General features: G+C 48.2%; 1 pseudogene; it reads right to left on the bottom strand.

Annotated features, from left to right (window-relative positions):
• LOC114689781 overlaps positions 1 to 13,647 on the bottom strand; it is a 110,623-nt pseudogene extending 96,976 nt beyond the window's left edge.
• Between the last annotated feature and the right edge of the window lie 363 nt (positions 13,648 to 14,010).

Raw genomic sequence — 14,010 nt, 5'->3', positions numbered from 1 at the left:
TTGTTCCACGAGGCCCCTCTAGTGGTGCCGAAGAGGCGAGAGGGAGCTTGAACAGATGCAAGTAGAAATGAATGCCACAGCAAGGGAGAAGAGCTGGCTAGGCTCCTGTAAACCTAAGGGACTGGCTGTGGCTGAACCGTGTACCTGGCCTCTTCCTGGAGCACAAACCTGGACCTCAGTGACATAAATGATATAAACCTACAGCCTTCTGGGTTCACAAAGACCCAACAGCACAGCTGGAGTGTGTAGGGGGGGGTCGGGGGAGTGGGGATTACAGACTTGCAAGGAGGGGGAGACCACGGCAGGGAGCCAGGATCGATGCCTACACTCAGGATGGATGGCAACCTCTACCCTGCTGACAAGCTGTTTCAACAGTGTAGGTAAAACCCAGACGTCTCCCTGTGGGAGAAGAGCCCGTCTCCTCAGCCTTCAATTGGCAGTTGATGTTATTAAAAGGTAACAGTGTTTTATAGAGGCCTACTCCCACAAATCCCAGAACGTCCTCATGGCAAGGACCTTCTAAAGGATGTCCATGAGGCACTTGAAGAGCCGGGAAGGAAGGGCCAGGTAACACCTCAGCTCTCACAGACATGGGACAGCAGTCCTGCTGGTCACTGAGAGGTGACAGGGTGGCCAGCAGAGGAGGCTGAGGGAGGACTCTGTCCCAAGCACGAGAGGAGGCTGAGGGAGGACTCTGTCCCAAGCAGGATAACCAATCTCACAACCAAATGGATTTGAGATGTGTCAGGTGAGAGAAAGAAAAATTATATATTTCTCTACACACACACACACACACACACACACACACACGGGGAGTATTTTCTGCGGGAATCAATAATATGAAGCGAAAGAAAAAGCCTGCAGCTAGAAGAGGAAGACAGCACTGGTGGGAATGCCACTTGAAATATCTTAGTCCACGTCACTGGAACGGTAACAGTCAATATACGGAGGCTGAAGAGAAACATTAGCAGAGGGAGCTGGCCGGCCCTCGGAGCTGCAGTTTCTGCAAATAAAATAATGCTCTGCACATCCCAGATATTTAAGTATACTTACACATGCCAGAAATATTTGTTATTTCTAAAAAATGACTTCATACTTTTCTGTACATACTGTTTTGTAACTTTAATAACTTTGTAACTAGATATTGGAGACTTTCTTTCTTCCTTCCTTCCTTTCTTTTTTTTTTTTCTATAACATTTGGCCTCCCACCTGTAAGGACAAAGAGTGCACCCTGGCCTGGACCAGGCTGGAATTCAGCCTCAGGCTCGCTGTCATGTGACCCTTGGATAGTTTTGCTACCCTCAGTTTCCCTGCAGGCAGTGAAGACTTCGTTCCCCACCCACGTTTCTGCTGGAACGAAATGAAATGGGGTGTCTAAGGCACTCAGCCAACACCGGTCAGCACAGCCAGGGCTCCGTGCGAGGTGCGAGGTGCGATGGTTGTGTTACATTAAAAAGCCCAGTCCCCTCTCATCGTCGGACACCTAGACTGTTTCCAGCCAGGCACTCTACTCACCCAGCCATACACAGCCCCGGTCATGGTTACTTATAATTTTTACTTTGAAACTGTTATGGACTCGAAGGAATTGGCAAGCAGTACGGAAGTGCCCTGTGTCCTGCCCCCAGTTCTTCCCCATGGTAACATTTTCCTAGTTAACCACAGTACAACATAACCCCAGGACGGGGATGTTAGGGTAATGGAGTGTGCTCAGATTTCTTCAGACTTACTGCATGCACTCAGCTGTACATATGTGTATGGCTATGGGTCAATGTGACCTTATCACATTGGCAAATTCCTAAAACCACTGCCTCAATCAAATGCAGAACTGCCTATCACCACAAAGGTCCCTTTAAAATTACATCCATACTCCTCACTGCCCCACCCGTCCCTCAACTCTACACCTACTAATTTCTTCTTTCATTCTAGACCATTTACAAAGTGAAACCACAGAGGCTGTAGACTTTATAAATCAGCTGTTTTCATTCCGCTAATGCCCTTGAATCTATCTCAGTAGCTGTAACTATCCATGTCCAATTTATTTCTGAGTAGTATTCCACTGCATGGATACCACTGTTTATTGAACTGTTCATCTGTAGAAGGACATTGAAATGTTTCTAGTGTTTGGCCAATACAAATAAATCTGTTCCTAATATTATGGTTTTGTGATGCTTAACATGGAGGCTCTACCACTGAGCCACAACCCAGCCCTGCCCTAAACATCTGTAACTAGTTGTCCCCATAACTGTTTTCAATTCTCTGGGTTAAACGCTCAGGAGCACTGGCTTTGGGTTTTATGGAAGGTACACGTTTAGTTTTATACAACACTGCAGGCCACTCTCCAGAATCTATCTTCCACGGTCACCAGTCACAGATGAGAGATCCGGTTCCGGAGGGTCATGACTCCATTAAGAGACTTCCCTTCAGACAGTGCGCAGTGAGGCCTCCATGCAGTACCACTTGTATTTCTGTGATGGCTAACAACGTCACACACGTATTTCTGAGTTTTGATATGAGGGATAATGCTAGAGTGGGTATCTTTACATGGATACATTTTAGTTAATTCCTACAAATGGATTCTTCAAAGAGGAACTGTTCAGTAGGGGTTGAAAATAGGTGGAATAGCCGGGCGGTGGTGGCGCACGCCTTTAATCCCAGCACTCGGGAGGCAGAGCCAGGTGGATCTCTGTGAGTTCGAGGCCAGCCTGGGCTACCAAGTGAGTCCCAGGAAAGGCGCAAAGCTACACAGAGAAACCCTGTCTCGAAAAACCAAAAAAATAAATAAAAATAAAAATAAAAATAGGTGGAATAAATGCAATATTCATCCCCGAAGTACCAATTTATATCCCATCACCAGCATAAGAACGCCCCGATTGTAAAGTATGGTGGGCCTGCCGTGTCTATTCTCTAATATGTGCCAAATCATCTTTCGATGCGTAAGTGCCTGTACATGTAAGAACCGGTGAACAGTTGCTCTCCTGTGTTGTTTAGGGGCTAAGGACAATGACAAAAGCCTGTGCTCAAAACAGATGCAACCTTGAAAACCATTTTCAGCCTTCAGTTGGCTGAATCGTTGGGTTGTGTCAGCTAGATCCCAAACCCTCCCTGTCTCTTCCAAGAGGTCAAAAGAAAATCTTTGCAACAACATTTACACTACCAAAGAAATAAATAAAAGTGAGGCTTATGAAAGCCTTATTGGAGCAGGAAATGAACCAGCTGAGACAGCTTCTGTAAGGACTCGCCAGATTCCGTCATGCACTGGACATGTGAGCGAGAACTCCAGAGAGGAAGCTGTGTCTGCAGAGATGGACTGACTGCTTAGAAATGCAGAGTTGTGGAGAGCCTGGAATGCTACCGATCCACAGGCAAAGTGCCCTATCTTCGGATGACTCTAGCGCTCTCGAACATTTCCTGCCAATCTCTGTGTCAAAACTAACATCTTGTTACCAACAGATTAAAAAACAACAAACAAAAAAAAAAAACCTTTTAGAATCTACTAACTTAAAAGATCACAGGTTTTCACCAACCCACAAGCTAAGAATGTCATCAGAGAACATCTTGGGCAGATGGAAAAGTTTCCCCCATCTCTGTTACCACCTCTCTGGGGTATCCTCCAATGTATTTTATTTTAAACATGCCTTGATTTATGACTTTCTTGTTCTGTAAAACTATAAGACTTCATTAAATTGCTTCTACTTTGGAACCGGGAAATTGGGGTAACCTAGGTCTGTGTTCCTGGGCCACGGTCACTCAAAATTGGTTCCGGAATAAACTATCTATTATCCCCTTGAAGATGATAACTGTAGTTGTGTGTTGACAGACATTTCCATCCAATATGTTGGGAGGAAGGAAACCTCATTTACCTTTATGGGCAACATGGCACAAGTCCTCCTGCATCTTGGAGAACTCGGATGAGGCTTCAGAACCGTCGGAGTAACACTTCTCCTCACCCAGGTCCAGTGTCGACAAATTAGGATTGGAAGAGTGTAGTCTCACTGGGCCAGAAAAAGGTTTAGGGACCTAAAGTGACAGAAAAGGGAGGGTTTCTATTCAGACTCGAGCCTTCATGACTGGAACTGACTAAGGAGGCATCTTAGAGGTGCATCTTCCCACCTAGGGGATAACTTTGAAGAAAAATGGAAAAAAAAAAAAACCCAGGATGATGCTCCCATGGCCACTTGCATCGAATGAACTTCAAATGGGCAGGAAATCCCATGCAGCCTCAGACATGATGACAGCTTTAGAGTCATGGGCTGAAGTGACAATGAATGTCACCACATAACTAGGCTGTCAGAGCAAATCAGTTCCCAGATGACTTGTCTTTACTCGCACCTGGAGCCTCTGGAAAACAAACCCTCGGCTCACATGTGCACGCGCAATGTTCTTTACTCTGAAAGCATCCAAGTTCAGCCCTGGACGGGGCGCGGGGAGTTTGAAGACAAAGGGCCTGGAGAGCAGAGGCCCAGGCCTGTGGACTCTAGGAGAAGATAGGCCCACTCCAAGGGATGAGAGCAAGAAAGGCAGCAGCCGCCAGGCCAGGCACACACAAGAGCAGGGAGTATCACAGACAAGCTGGATGTTAAGGAAGGAAAGATCCCAAATCTTCACAACAGCGGCGGGCCATTTTCCCTCAGGAAAATTTCCCCTGCCCTAGTATCCTCACGGCCTTATCCCTGTAACCAGAGGGTCTCCGTAATAGGAGTCATTGCTCCTCAGGGTAAAGAGACCAACTCGGGAACCTTCACTTTCCTGTCCCATTTGAGTCAGGGGCCCCGCACACTATGGTGTGCAGCGTGGCGCCATGAGGAAAGCAGGCCGGGCGGCCAAGCGAAGGTTACCTGCAGCGTTCCTTTGGCGTCTTTGCCAATAGCTCTGGACCTCCACCTCCTGTGCGAGCGCTTTTCCTTTTTGGGACTTTCAAAAGCTCCACCCTTCATTTCAAAACAGGAAAGAGAGTACAGACAGTAAGGTCCCCCCAAACCCCCGGACAAACGCGCAGGGAAGTCACGAAAGCCATCCCCTGAGTTTGGCTAAAGCAACCGGATGGACAGCATCCCACTGTTAGTCCAATGCAGGGCCCCAGAGAGGACCGGGAAGGCAGGAGGTGAACAGAAGGGCAGGCAGGCCAACCTGGATGGCGTTGATGGCTGGTGCCGAGTATGTCCGATGCAGGACGTCCATGCTTTGTAAGAGCTGGCTCATTTCCAGCAGATAGGCGTGGCAGTGTGCCAGGTCTGTGGGAGGGAGGGCAGATGTTCACAACTGTCCACTAGCACCAGGGAGTAGTGCCAGGCTCTGTATTTCCATGTTTGATTTCCCCCTTTCCATTTTCCCCACACAGGAAAGGCCATAGATGATCGTGGTTTAGGATTATGGATCCAGGCCACCTTGATTTAAATCCACTTGGTGAACGGTACCTCAGTTTTCTCATAGGGGAGACGGGGATAATTACACTTGTAGCCATAGCGCTGAGAGTTAAATGATTTTGACGTATGCAGAGTGCTCAGCAGTGGCCTATGGCAGCAACTGAAAACAGCAGCCACCCCCACACCCCAGCAGCAGCACCCCTAATCCAGCAGCAAGAGGCTCTTAGTATCTGTACTAGTATCTGGGGCCCTGCCTCAGGACAATAGAGAGCCTCTGCAGAGGGTCCTCAGATGACAGAAGAGCACGGTTAGAGTAGGCCCCAGTCACTAACTCAAGAAACAGCCCGCTCTACCGCTGGCTGCCGGCGTGCACTGGATGCGGATGGTGTTTCCGCTGGCCATGCAGACCCGCATGATTCAACATCGTAGCTCTCAGCCCTCCAGTGCAGAGTGCCCTGCCATGCTTGTTAAGCTCACAGATGGTAGGCTCTGTCCCTGGTTTATGATTCACACAAGTTGTCTGGGCCTGGGAACTGGCATGTTTAATACGCCCAGGCCAGCCTGCTGATGCCGGCCCAGGAACCATACTCTGGGGACCATTTTGCCAGAGCTAGTCAGTGGAGCTAGTCAGTTACGGGAGGGGCAGAGGGCATGCTCAGTGGGGACCGCACCTCGTGTGACACAGGGAGGGGCAGAGGGCATGCTCAGTGGGGACCGCACCTCGTGTGACACAGGGAAGGGGCAGAGGGCATGCTCAGTGGGGACCGCACCTCGTGTGACACAGGGAAGGGCAGAGGGCATGCTCAGTGGGGACCGCACCTCGTGTGACACAGGGAAGGGGCAGAGGGCATGCTCAGTGGGGACCGCACCTCGTGTGACACAGGGAAGGGGCAGACGGCATGCTCAGTGGGGACCGCACCTCGTGTGACACAGGGAAGGGGCAGACGGCATGCTCAGTGGGGACCGCACCTCGTGTGACACAGGGAAGGGGCAGACGGCATGCTCAGTGGGGACCGCACCTCGTGTGACACAGGGAAAAGGCTGCCACTGAGCACTTTCTCTACTCGTGCCTCAAAATCAGGGACAAAGACACACTTCAAAAACTGTGTGTGTGCGCGTGTGCGTGTGCGTGTGTGTGTGTGTGCGTGTGTGTGTGTGTGCGTGTGCGTGTGTGTGCGTGTGCGTGTGCGCGTGCGCGTGTGCGTGTGCGTGTGTGTGGACCAAAGGGCAACCTTTGGTCTTCATCAGGAGCTATGGCAACTTTGTTTTTCAAGAAAAGGTCTCTCACTGGCCAGAATCTTCACAAGTAGTCCAAGCTTGCCTGGGCCCAGGGATCCATGTATCTCCAGCCCCCCAGGCCTGGGATTACAAGTGCACACTACCACGTCTGACTTTGTGGGTTCTGGGTATCAAACCCAGATTCTCATGCTTGCATAGCAAATACTTATGACTGAGTTCCCAACTTAATTTTTAATTAGAAAATTTTAAATTCCACTTGCTCCAGGCCTCACTTTAGACAATTAATTCTGAACTCTCTATCCCATTAGAAATCTCAGACTGGTTCCCTAGATGAGTTTTAGCTGATTAAGGTTGAGAATACTGGGGCAGGGAGATGGCTGGGCGGTTAAGAGCACTGGCTACTCTTCTAGAGGACCGTGGTTTAATCCCCAGCACCCCCACGGCAGCTCACAACTGTCTGTAACTCCAGTTCAGGGGATATGGACTCCTCACACAGACATACATGTAGGCAAAACACCAATGCACTTAAAAATAAGTCTTGGAGGGGAAAAAATAAATAAAACATACAAAACAAAACAAAACAAAAAAAACCCAATGAGTTGCTTTATGTAGGAGTGACCAATCCTGTTTCCTTGTCAGAGTCCTTCAAGGAATATTGGGATCAGGGTCATTACGGCCATACCCCAGACTAATTTAAACAGCTAGTTTGGGACAGAGGCATAGGCATGGGCACCCCCATGCTTTAAAGGGTCCAGATGGCTCAGCAGTTAGGTTAAGAGTGTAGACTGCTCTTCTAAGGGAACGAACTTCACCCACACTGAGCATCTCACAAACACTGGTAACTCCAGCTCCAGGGGACCCGATGCCCTCTTCTGGCCTCTGTGGGTACCTGCACTCACATACACATACCCCTCCCCTCAACACAAATATACATAATTAAAAACAAAATCAAATCTTTCAAAGCTCTCTCCATCATTCTAGTGTACAGCCAAGGTGGAGGATGCTTAAGAGGGCTTTCCAGCTGGCCACTTACACTTAATCGGTGGACACTGACTCCTCATCTTGGGTGGGCAGCAGAGTCATTTTTGGCACTTAAAAGACTGTGAAGTGAGCTGACAGTCCCCACGCATGGAGATATGATTTATGGCCCTTGGAGAAATTCATGCATCCATCCAGGACTAGACTAGGAAGTTTGTCTGCACCCAGGTGAAGACACTAAGCTCTGTGGGGAGAGCAGGTGGGCTAATGATGAGGAGACCTTCATTAGCAAAGTAAGGGATGGAATACAGATGGGCCACAAATGCACGTGAAGGCAATACCAAGCATGCATCACCTCGGAGCCACGACGGAAAGCAGAAACACAGGAGTCAAAACGCTCTACCTTTTTGAGCATTTTTCCATGTCCTCTGAAGACTGCAGCCAGAATGGGACTCGTGTGTCACCACCAACAAGAAAATGACAGGTTGCTTCCCGTTTGAAATGAATTCTGCTTTGACAGACTGCTGCGCTGCTCAGGGGTGACAAGAGCAGGTTAGAAATCAAAACAGACAGTGGCGGGACAGCTTCTAAGCAGAAGGAAAGGGAAAGTGGGCTGATTTGGGAAGACGATTCTAGCAAACTCCCCTAGAAGAGACTCTATCACCCCGGCTAAGCCACACCGTGCTCCATGGCCTTGGGTGACGGTCCTTATTTTCGTCTATGACATGGTGATACCACAGTAAAGATGTGTTGGGGAAGGGTTGGCAATCCTGTGCTGCTGTAAACATGCCTAATGAGCTGCATCCAACAGCCAGGTAGGGAAACCAGCATCAGTGTGGCTGAGAGGGAGCCCAAGGCTCCAGGAAATCTCCCTGCCTACGCTCCCTACCTTACTCCATGCTAGTTACATCCTGGGTCAGACTCACTGGTCAAGAGACTAATTAAATACCACCCCCAATTACCCTGCTCCACCCACAGACTCACTCCCAGAATGGGCCTCTCTGTTCCCAGACTCATAATCATTACCTTCCTACTGGAAATGGCCTCGAACACTCCTGGGGCGGAGTCTGTGACAGTGGGCCCTGGGAAAAAGTGACTGACTTCCCGAGGAAACATGGCGATCTCATTCTGCCGGTACATTCTGTGGTGCCGGAGCTTGGATACCCACTCATCGAAGACGTCGTCTGACTTCACCTGCAGGGTGTTAAATCGAGAGCCGTCAAAGAGAGCCACTTGCTAAAAGGATCGATTATTCATCAACATGAGGCCACTCCTGGCCTGCTCCTTTTGAGCTCACACACATGAAAAAGAAAAAATCGCATTTACTGCCTTGGTTTACATTTATGTGGTTTCAGAGAATACCCGAGGAAGCGTTGTCTTCACAGAATACATATTCGTGTTTCCTTTGAGACATCCTAACTGCCACGCAACTTTTAAGAATGCAAAGGAGGCCAGTTTTATTAAACAACAAATAAACTTAAACTCACATTTGTCTCTTAAGACAATTCCAAGTTCTCAAGCCTGAGCCTGGCCCATGTCCGTATCAATTCTGTTCTTCATTTAAACGCTTGTAACTCAGACGTGCAATCGGTCTGAACTGGAATGCAGTAGCCTGAAGCACTGGTCTGTGTTCATCTTACCCTGACAGAAGATGCATGGCTGGCAGTAGCTGTTAACATATGTGAGCGTTAACCAAAAGAGCATTTTTGCCTCTTGCAGCAAAAAGAAAAATATCCGTCAAAGCATTGCATTGCTGTGATGTTATTATACGCAAGTTTATCAATTCTCTCCATAAATGAGGAATTGTGAATTTCTACTTTCCAGGAAAAATGTTTATAATTAGTAATTTTTATTTAAGAAAGAGTTTTGAGACAATGTATTGCTATATAGCCCAGATTGGCTTCAAACTCACTATGTAGCCAAGGCTGGCCTCAGACTTAATACATAGCCCAGGCTGGACTTGAACTTAGGAAAAATACTTCTGTATTAACTACCTGAATGCTAGGATTACAGACATAACACCATGTCTGCTATAATAATTTTTATTAAGAAACAGTTCAAATGCTCATAAAAGTGTTAATAGGACTATAGCAACCACTTTATTTATTTGTTTGTTTGTTTTGTTTGTTTGTTTTGGTTTTTCGAGACAGGGTTTCTCTGTGTAGCTTTGGAGCCTGTCCTGGAACTCACTCTGTAGCCCAGGTTGGCCTCAAACTCACACAGATCCACCTGCCTCTGCCTCCCGAGTGCTGGGATTAAAGGTGTGCGCCGCCGCCGCCGCCGCCGCCGCCGCCGCCACCACCACCTGGTGTGCAACCACTTTTATACTACAGACATTTCTTAAGTCAATATATTTTGTGTACATGAGAGATATTCATGTTTTCAAAAGTGATACTTAGATGTTAGGATATTGTGGGAGCCCATTCTTGGGTTCCTCGTGGCTTTACCCAGCAGGTCCGAATAGAGGATGATCAGGACCACGGGCCTGAGTGCAGGTGTCTGAGATGGTCTGTACTTGGCTGTGCTGGGGGAGGAGGTCTTTTGCTCCACCCCTTGGCGTCTCTATAAAAACCCTGGACCAGAGACAGTCGGGGCCCGTTGGAATAGGTTCCAGGCCCTCTCGAGGGTATCCTTTATTTTCTATCTGTTTATCTCCACAAGATTCTCCGCTATAAATCCTTCTATCTAATATTTCCTGCTGCTCGCACTCAAGAAAACTCTGGGGAACTATGGGGGTGGTGGGTAAACGTCCCACAGGATATAGACTCATAAAGCCATAATGTAAAATAACTCAAAAAGATGTCCGAGAGGTCAATGGCCTGCCAGGCTAGCGCTGTGGTTGACTCAGGCTGTGGCTGGGAAGGAAGTTGTGCAGATGGACAGCGGTGGCAGCAGAGACACGCTGAATCTGACTCTGACAATTAGAGGTACCTGAAGATGGAGGCTCCCCTTAGCACGTGTCTGCAGGAAGCCACAGCACAGACAGACACACATCTATTTGTCTCCTCTGCACAGTGAGCCCTGAACGGATTTCATTCCCCAGATGTCATTAAGAGGAATTTCATAAGAATCTGTGTCATCCTTGCACTGATCTACTTCCCAAAGCCCCGAAAAGCCAGTGCCCAAAGCGTTCATCTTGACTCATCTTTTATTGGTTAAACAAGGAGAGGAACAAGGCACTTTATTAAATAACTAACCACGGGTCTATCCCAGGCCCTGAAGTCATTCCAGGACTGTGGCTGGGTGGTTTCTTAACTGCTGTCCTGTCCAGACTTCTCAGGTATAAGATAAGAGAATCAAGCCAGGTGTGGTGGTGCATGCCTTCAATCTCAGCACGCAAGAGGTTTGTGAGTTCAAGGCCAGCCTGGGCTATACATTGAGACTTTGGGGGGGGGCACAGATGATGGGGGTAGAGATCAGGGATAAAGAAGGGGTGGGGAAACCATAGCTAACAACAGGCCCACACTACAAGTCAGAGCTGATACTAAGGATGAGCAAGAAACCAAGCAAAACTTACAGAGAATCACTCTGTCTCATGCTATCAAGTCCAATGCATCTCATTCTAGGTCTTTAAAAAGTAGACATGAGTGATCACTTCATTCTGCTAACTAGAACTGAAGATAAGCAAGGATTGTGAAAACACAGAATAAAGAATCACAGGACCAATACAGGAAAACAGCGTCAGCTCTTCCAGAGAGGTTAGTTAACCACTGACAGCTGGGAGGGGAGCAGTATATTCTCTTAAATATTTTTAAATAATTTTCTTACATAATTAAGAGTTTCCCCTCTTTTACTTTGCCATGGTTATTACACGAGGGAGACTTTTCTCTTTCAGGAGACAGTGGGAAATACTTGGAGACAGTGTGGGTTGTTACCACTAGAGAAGAGACGTCACTGATGTCCAGTGGTAAAGGCTTAACCATAACACCTGGGAGAGTCTCACAGCAAAGGATCATCAGCCCATAGAGTCAGCGGGATGGCTTTATACACCCAACTAACCCAGAGTGGAGGGTTAGGTTAGGGGACAGACAGGGACCTACACTCCAGAAAGGGACAGGGACAGGTGAGAACCTCTGTTTTCCCAACCCTCAGCTCCATTCACCAAACATCAAGCCACCTGACTAAGCAATTCTCAATTTATCTCCAACATCCAGGCACTGCCTGATAATTACAAACAGTAATTAAAGCTCACTAAACTTACTGACCCCACACCACCCCCAAGGAATTATGGCAAATCTTATAAATCTTGCACATATAGCCCTGCAAATGAGCATTGGAATCACTCTTCTTTTTTTTTTTTAATTGTTTTTCTTTCTTTTGGTAAGCTAACAAAACAAAATAAAACAAAATCAAGACCCTAAGATTTTTCAGATGACTGGTCAAAGTTGAACAGCTAGTAAGCGATCACAAAAGAACTGATGTTGCCCTGGCCTCAAGCGCCATGCTTTTATGACGTCACCCACCTTCAGGAGAAAGACAAGTGGGTAAGAAGCTTTGAGAATGTAAGATTTGCAAACTCCTATCTTAGGGGGAAAATTGACATTTCACTACAATATGAGGATTTTAACAAAGTCTTTATAAAACTGGCTAACGCTGTAAGTCAGGTCTGCACACAGTAAATGCTATACTTCAGGGACCATACTTTAGGGTAGATGTTCTATATATACTAAAGACACACAGCCTGGGGAAAGGGCACATGAAGGTGCTTTTGCTATTGATTGCTGTTGCTGAGGAGGGGTAGTGGGGCACTTGGGGAATGGTGATAAGGACATTAACTCTTCAAGCAATGGGGGAGACAGCCCTGCACAAAGAAGGGAAAAGCTGGCCGATCCTAACATCAATAGTACCCCTTAGGGACACTTTAGTGACCAAGACTGCCCACATGGTGAAGAGATGTCCCAAAGTCATCACCAGCAGTGTGGTAGTGGGCAATCCCATGGCCACAGAAAGCCCTCTACACAGCCAAGCTGGAGAGCGGTGCCTAGCCTCGGCTACCCAGGAAGCTGAAGCTGGAGACTACTGGAGCCCGAGAATTTGAAGCCAGAGTGGGCAAGATAGCAAGACTCTGCCTCAGACAAGTCCACAACCAACACAAGCCCTGGCGGCAGCGCCATGGTAGGACCCCGGCGGCACGGTAGGAGCCGACCCTGGCCGAGGCCTCACCTTCAGGTGGTAGATGTGCTCCTCGGTGTCGAGGTCGATACACTTGGACGACTTCTTCACAGACATCACAGAAAGCCCCACATCAATGCAGCCATGCAGCTTCTCTCTCTCAATCTGCAGGAGCAGGGAGAGGGCTAATGTGAGAGTCACAGTGGTCGAGGTGGTTGTCACAGCCTCCTGGTCCCCTCCCACCTCATCTTGTACATCCACCAATGGTAAACCCGGACACCCGTGACTGACAGAGCCCTCCATGCAGGCAGGACCCAGTTAAGACCTGCACGGGTGCGGTATTCTCTCTGGGAGGGAGAAGCACTGGCCTTACTTCACCGAAGAGGGGCTGGAAGGACAGAAGGCTAAATAATGAGTTTTCATCATCGGGATGCCCGGAAGTGAAGAGAAAACCCCGAGCTGTCTCCAAGGCAATCCAAGAGCCATTCCCCTGAATTAGTGTCTGTTGTCTAAGTTCATTCATAAGTGACTCAAAAGGAAGAGTGCAGACAAGAAACCAAGGAGGACCAGAAGGACTGGGAAGGAGGAGATAAGCATCCTATGAGGCAGGGCTGCTGGTCACTCGGACTCTCCAGGACAAACTCTTAGGGTTAACTCCAAGAAGAAGTCCACCTTAACCATGGCATTCTCCATGAAGCCCCTCAGTCACCATAACAGTGGGAAGGACACTTGTCCACATGCACTGTTCCTGTAATTAGCTAAAACCAGAGCAGGCCTGTGATACCAACTATGGTAACCTGCCTCTTCTCCCTGGTGGTGAACGGAGCCACCTAGATCCAGAGCTAAGACAGTACAGTGGAGAGGGGGCTTTGTGCAACCTGGAAAAACTATTTACCCACAGAGCACTGCAGCTCTGGGCTGACCTCAAGCCCCCTGCACACTTCTGCAACAGCATGCCGGCCAAGAAGAAGACTTACATTCAGTTTGGCTCTTGGCATATTTCAAGATTCCTTTGTCCAGGTAGAAGAATCTCTGTGGGGAAGCACACAGAATTTAGCAAAGATGTACACACAAAACATCCCTCCTTGTCTCCAACTTCAAATAGAGCATAGAGCACAGAACTTGGTACTGAGTGGCTAGAGTGTGTGCTCACAAAGGAGCAGCCAACACTGATGTCTTACCTTTGTGCCAGCCTTTTAACGGCCACTTCCTCTTTTTCAGCAAAAATCCTTTCTGCACGGGTGGCTCCTGGTGTACGTCATCCGTCGCCCTCAGGCCCTCCACCCACCTCCCAGCTGTCCTGTTCCAAGGAAAGAAT

Source organism: Peromyscus leucopus, unplaced genomic scaffold (assembly GCF_004664715.2).
Source record: "Peromyscus leucopus breed LL Stock unplaced genomic scaffold, UCI_PerLeu_2.1 scaffold_137, whole genome shotgun sequence".
In the NCBI taxonomy this organism is placed as follows: Eukaryota; Metazoa; Chordata; class Mammalia; order Rodentia; family Cricetidae; genus Peromyscus; species Peromyscus leucopus.
Note: the sequence above shows the minus strand (reverse complement) of the source record. Positions and strands in the feature narration are given on the sequence as shown.